Below are 6,139 nucleotides of genomic sequence, written 5' to 3'. Positions count from 1 at the left end.
AATTATTATGATCTAGCTTCTGTGGCTCCTCTGTGAAGCCTCTTCTGATTCCCCAGGGAAGAGTTGATTAATCCTTCTATCTGTGCTCATAGCATTTCCTTCGTATCTTTATTTAAACACTTAATAGTCTTTCCTGTCTCTCACATGAGGCTGTGAGCTCCTCATGACATGTTTATGTCTCATTCTTATGTATTTCCCTGTCATTTAGTCCAGTGCTTGACAAATACGTTTGTTGACAGAAGGAAGGAAGGAAGGAAGGAAGGAAGGAAGGAAGGAAGGAAGGAAGGAAGGAAAGAAAGCCAAAATATTATATTTTTGTTGCATGCTTCTCCAACATTTTTGAAAGAGGCAGAATATATAAAACTTTAATACAACACAAAATGCTCAGAAAACTATAAACATAAGTGGGCATTTTGAAGATGATGAAATGTTGGAGACTTAGAAAATTCTAAATATGAATCACATATTTATAAGAAGTAATATTTATTTTGGAAAACCTTAACATTTTTAATTCACTCCACCTGACCTTATGCTAAATTCCCTAAGATGGAAATGAATAGCAGATCTGCATGTTTTCTTTATGACAAGCAGGAATTTTTTACTTATCCTTATTCAAACAAAACATTGATTTGAGGGATCTGATTTGCCTATTGAGAAACTGAATCCTGGTTTATCTAATCATTTGATATACTGGCAAAGGTAATAGAAACAATTTCCACTGAAGTACATTTTTCTTTTTTCAAGTTTGTTTTGTCTGCTCTGAGCTTTATTTCAACTAAACTGAACCAAAGATCTGAAGAGAGCCAGAACATTGCTAATAATAACAGAGCTCACATTTATACAGACTTCTTTCTGGAAGATTAGTAGATCAGATAGTATTATCCTGCCATTTTTTGAAAAGAGGAACCTGGTTCAGAAAGATTATTTTACTTGTCTAAATTATATAGAATAATTCTATTCTGGAACTCTGCAGTTATGCATTTGTAGATCATCACTATGTACCTAAAATTTTCATTGACTTTTTAAAATTTTCCATTGACTTTTAACTGTTAGTTTTATAGTAATACATCCCTCATTTTAAACATATTGTATTTAGCAACACATTTTATTGATCTCTAGATATTAGGTACAGTTTAAGCTGGCAAGAGGGGAACTCTGGTGACAGTCTTTAAGAAAAAAGACTGCATAAGAGTGAAGGAAAAGATAGGTACAGTCAGGCAGCCCAACTTTTTGAAAATAGAAATGACTCAAAAGAGATGGGAAGTTCTAAAAATGGGTGCTAACAATGTGGAAGTTTAACAATATCAGACACATGACAGAGTTTTCTAAGAAAGAATGACTAAATTCTAAAAAGTTTCATGTGACTAAAATCTAAAAGGTTCCATATGGTGGCATTTGTCATGGCAAATTCAACATAATTTAAGTAGCTTAAACCCTGTATAATATCTAGAAATCAATACGATGTCACTATAAAACTAACAGCTCTACTTTTTCCAGCCCCTTCTGGCTTGCTGATACACATAGCCGAGTGTGAATGTTGGTCAACCATTCTCTATATCCTCATCCTTTACAAATTGCTAAATGGAAGGATACAATTTTTCCATTTAGGATACTTATGACTCCCACTAATGTAATTAATGGGCTATGAGATTTTTGTGGAGAACTAACCTGTTATTTGAACCAAGAGTCATAAAGGCAGAGGAGAAATGGCAGAGAAGTGTCATTCAGTGAGCAGCAGGGATAGTAATTTCTCATTTTGCCTTGGTAGCAATCCTACTGCAGAGAAAAATGCTATCCGGAAGCTAAGAAAGAGTTGGTGGTGATAAATCCCTAAGTGATAAGATGAGCTGGAATGACTTTAAGCAGTTATTATGTACCTACAGAAGTGCTAAGCACTTTGGCAAGTATGATATGGTTTAACTATTGCTGTCTTAATGAGGTTATTATTATTTTCTCCACTTTATAGAAATTCAAACTGAGGTTCAGAAAGACTGAATAACTTGACTGAGGTCACAGGAAAGGGGGCAACCCTGGGCATAGCCAGATATGTAGTGTATACTTGAGGAGAGATCATTAAATATACTCCAAAGGAAAAGTTGGTATGATTTGATAACCCCATTTTTTTTCATGAAAAATGACTCAAAAGAGAAAGGAAGCAAACGAAAGATAGCAGTGTAGAAGTTTAATACCATAAGGCATATGAGAGGGTTCTCTAGGAAAGAATGACTGAACAGTAAGAGGTTCCATGGTGAATTCAATAAGATTCAGGAGATGAACCTCAGTTTTATATACAATAAATTCTGAGAAGACTGTCAATGACCTCAGAGAGTTCAAGTCAAAAAAAGGTAACTCACATTAATAGAATTAACATGAGGTTTACGTTTATAAATTGAACGCCTACTAATGTTTACAATGCTTATTAGAATAAGGCATTTATGCTTGCCTGCTTGGAGCATTCTCCTCTCAAAGACAAGAAAAATAAAAATATCATGAAACCCAAATAGCAGCTCAAATCTTCTGTTACCCTCACCTACACTTTTCTGTGTATTCTAAGGGGCTTATAGCTTATAGTCAGTTCTGTCTCATAGTTTATTCTTTCAATAGTTAATTACATACTACTTTTGCAGCATTCTCCGGGACACCCCAGCCAGAAGGGAACACAATCTCTTGTTCCTGAATTCTACAAAATCAAAGTGAAACAAAAACATAAATAAGTCTAAAGGACATAAATGTGTGTTTGAGATTTTCTGAAGGCTTGAGGAGGCAGATGGGGTTTTCAATTCAAGAATACATAAAACTTAAAATTCTATGTTAGGTATCCCTGTTCTGAAAAGTCCTTTGGCCACTCTGCTAAACGACCCAATAATTACTCTCCTCTACTGTCCTCTCTTCCCTGACTTCCCCAGTAATTAAATTTTAGTTCTTTGTTTTTGTTAATGTTAATCTTTATTAATTTTTAATTACACAGATTATACACTAATACGTTCATCCTTAAAAACCACAACACAGAACATTAGCAATAAATATACGCACACCCCAAATCATTTTCTGTTTCTTTTTTAAAAATGTGCATACTATACTTACCTGGCAGGGGAGATACCATGATCACGAAGGTGGTTTTCCCAGGGCGAGGCTTATCCATTGCACTCCGGATGTGCTGACCCCTGCGATTTCCCCAAATGTGGGAAACTCGACTGCATAATTTGTGGTAGTGGGGGACTGCGTTCGCGCTTTCCCCTGATAAAAAAAAAAAATGTGCATACTTTTTTCTTCTTTGCCAGTGAGTTTTATCCTTTCATAGGTCTTCATATTACTAATTAACATCCTTTCATTTCAGCTTGAAGAACTCCCTTTAACTTTTCTTGTAGGGCCAGACTAGTGGTGATGAAGACAAAAGTCTTAACATTTGTTTGTCTGGCGAACTCTATTTCTCCTTCAATTCTTTTTTTTTTAACATTTTTATTGGAGTATAATTGCTTTACAATGGTGTGTTAGGTGTGTTAGTTTGTGCTTTATAACAAAGTGAATCAGCTATACATATACATATATCCCTGTATCTCCTCCCTCTTGCATCTCCCTCCCACCCTCCTTATCTCACCCCTCTAGGTGGTCACAAAGCACCAAGCTGATCTTCCTGTGCTATGTGGCTGCTTCCTACTAGCTATCTGTTTTACATTTGGTAGTGTATATATGTACATACCACTCTCTCACTTCGTCCCGGCTTACCCTTCCCCCTCCCTGTGTCAAGTACATTTTCTATGTCTGCGATTTTATTCCTGTCCTGCCACTAGGTTCTTCAGAATCTTTTTTTTTTCTTAGATTCCATATATATGTGTTAGCATACAATATTTCTTTTTCTCTTTCTGACTTACTTCACTCTGTATGACAGACTCTAGGTCCATCCACCTCACTACAAACAACTCAATTTCATTTCTTTTAATGGCTGAGTAATATTCCATTGTATATATGTGCCACATCTTCTTTATCCATTCATCTGTGGTTGGATGGACAACTTTAACAGGTAGAATATTCTTGGTTGGCAGTTCTTTTTTCTTTCTTTCAATACTTTGAATATATCTTTCCACACCCTTCTGACTTGCAAGGTTTCTGCTGAAAAATCTGCCAGTTGTCTTATGGGGGTTCCCTTATAAGCAACAGGTTGCTTTTTTTTTTTTTTTTTTTACGGTACACGGGCCTCTCACTGTTGTGGCCTCTCCCATTGCAGAGCACAGGCTCCGGACGCGCAGGCTCAGCGGTCATGGCTCACAGGCGCAGCCGCTCCACGGCATCTGGGATCTTTCCGGACCGGGGCACGAACCCGTGTCCCCTGCATCGGCAGACGGACTCTCAACCACTGTGCCACCAGGAAAGCTCACAAGTTGCTTTTTTCTTGCTGCTTTTAAGATTCTCTCTTTGTCTTGAGCTTTTGACAGTTTAATTATAATGTGTCTCTGTGTGGGTCTCTTTAAATTCATCTTGTTTGGTACTTTTTGGATTCCTGGACCTGGATGTCTGTTTCTTTCCCAAGGTTAGGGAAGTTTTCAGCCATTATGTTACTTAATAAGCTTTCTGCCCCTTTATCTCTCTTTTCTCCCTCTGGGATCTCTATAATGTGTATATTGATCCATTTGATGATGTCCCATAATTCCTTGAAGCGATCTCACTCTTTCTTTTCATTCCTTTCTCTTTTTGTTTCTCTGACTGAATGAATCCCCCTGCCCTGTCATGGAATTCACTGATCCATTCTTTGATTCTTCTAGTCTGCTGTTGAAGCCCTTCTATTGAATTTTTCAGTTCAGTTATTGTATTCTTCAGCTCTGTGATTTTTGTTTGCTACTTTAAAAATATTTTCTATCTCTTTGTATGTGCATTGTTCTCCTGACCTCAGTGAGCATCTTTATGACTATTATTTTGAACTCTCTATTGGGTAAATCAATTATCTCCATGTTATTAAGATCAGCTTCTTAAGATTTATCTTGTTCTTTTGTTTGAAACACATCCCTCTGTTTCTTCATTTTCCTTGACTCTTGGTGCTGGTTTCTGAGCATTAAATAAAAAGCCACCTCTCCCAGACTTGACAGACTGGTCTTGTTTAGGAGATGAAACTTGGCAATCAGCCTGGCCCAAGCTCCTGGCTGCCTCTCAAAACTTAGAGATTGTCCAAGCCATTATCCTTCTTCTTAGTGGCTCCCAGCGGTTGAAGGTGGCTGTGACCTGTCAGTATCACAAAAGGGAGGATCATAGTCAGCACCTAGATGTAGGCTAATTAGAAGCCAGGTTTTCAGGCAGCAGCTGGGAAAGTATGCAGTTAAGCCCCTTCCATGAAAAAACTGGGAGATGAATGTTTTTGCCTGCTCCCTCTGTTATCAGGAGTATAGCCACAGGGAGTGCTCTTGTAGAGAAAAGAGAGAAAAGAGATGTGAAAGATGAGTCTAAGGTTTTGGTGTAAGTAAAGGGGTAAGTAGTGATATCACTCATTAAAGTGGAAACACTTAAGCAGGGTGGTTTTGAGAACAAAATGTCTGACTATGATTTTGGTTTTATTTATTTTAAGACATCAGTTTTGTATACGTAAAAACAGCATCTCCAATCTGTAGAAGAAAATTGATTATTGAATAATTACTTGGGGGACAATCAAGCCATATGGCAAAAAATAAAGTCTATCTTGGAGCTTATGCCAGGATAAAATCCAAATGAATCAGAGTTTTAAGCAAAAAGAATGAAATCATAAAAGCGTGAGAAGAAATGATTGGGCAATTAGATCATAATTTTAAGTTAGAAAAAATTCTTTCTAAATGTGACAGATTTTATTTTTAAATTCCCAACACTGCCAAAATCTCTGCTTTAGCAGATGCGTTCAACTTGTCTTCTTAGCCTCCATTCCATGCATGTGCAGCATAGGAATCAATCACTGACACGGGAAAAATTACATTGAAAATTTTAGGCTCGTTTTGCTGAAGTCTTTTTCCCTCTTCAGTGATACTGGTCCCCTCAGGTCCTTGCTACCTCGAATTTTTATCCCTCAGCTCAGTGATAATGGCTGAAAGCCCTAGCCTACAACTCTGTTTTCAGGATTTATGCTTCATGCCAGAAATCAGCAAATTCTATGCCGGGTGATGGGGGTGGGGAATTGGGGGGT

General features: G+C 37.3%; 1 non-coding gene across 1 annotated transcript; it reads left to right on the top strand.

The window, feature by feature from the left end:
* The first annotated feature begins 3,076 nt into the window (after nucleotides 1-3,076).
* LOC117197542 (U1 spliceosomal RNA) lies at nucleotides 3,077-3,240 on the top strand. The gene has a single exon (XR_004478208.1). It is a non-coding gene; the product is annotated as a U1 spliceosomal RNA (small nuclear RNA).
* Nucleotides 3,241-6,139: the final 2,899 nt, after the last annotated feature.

Source organism: Orcinus orca, chromosome 1 (assembly GCF_937001465.1).
Source record: "Orcinus orca chromosome 1, mOrcOrc1.1, whole genome shotgun sequence".
Classification (NCBI taxonomy): Eukaryota; Metazoa; Chordata; class Mammalia; order Artiodactyla; family Delphinidae; genus Orcinus; species Orcinus orca.
Note: the sequence above shows the minus strand (reverse complement) of the source record. Positions and strands in the feature narration are given on the sequence as shown.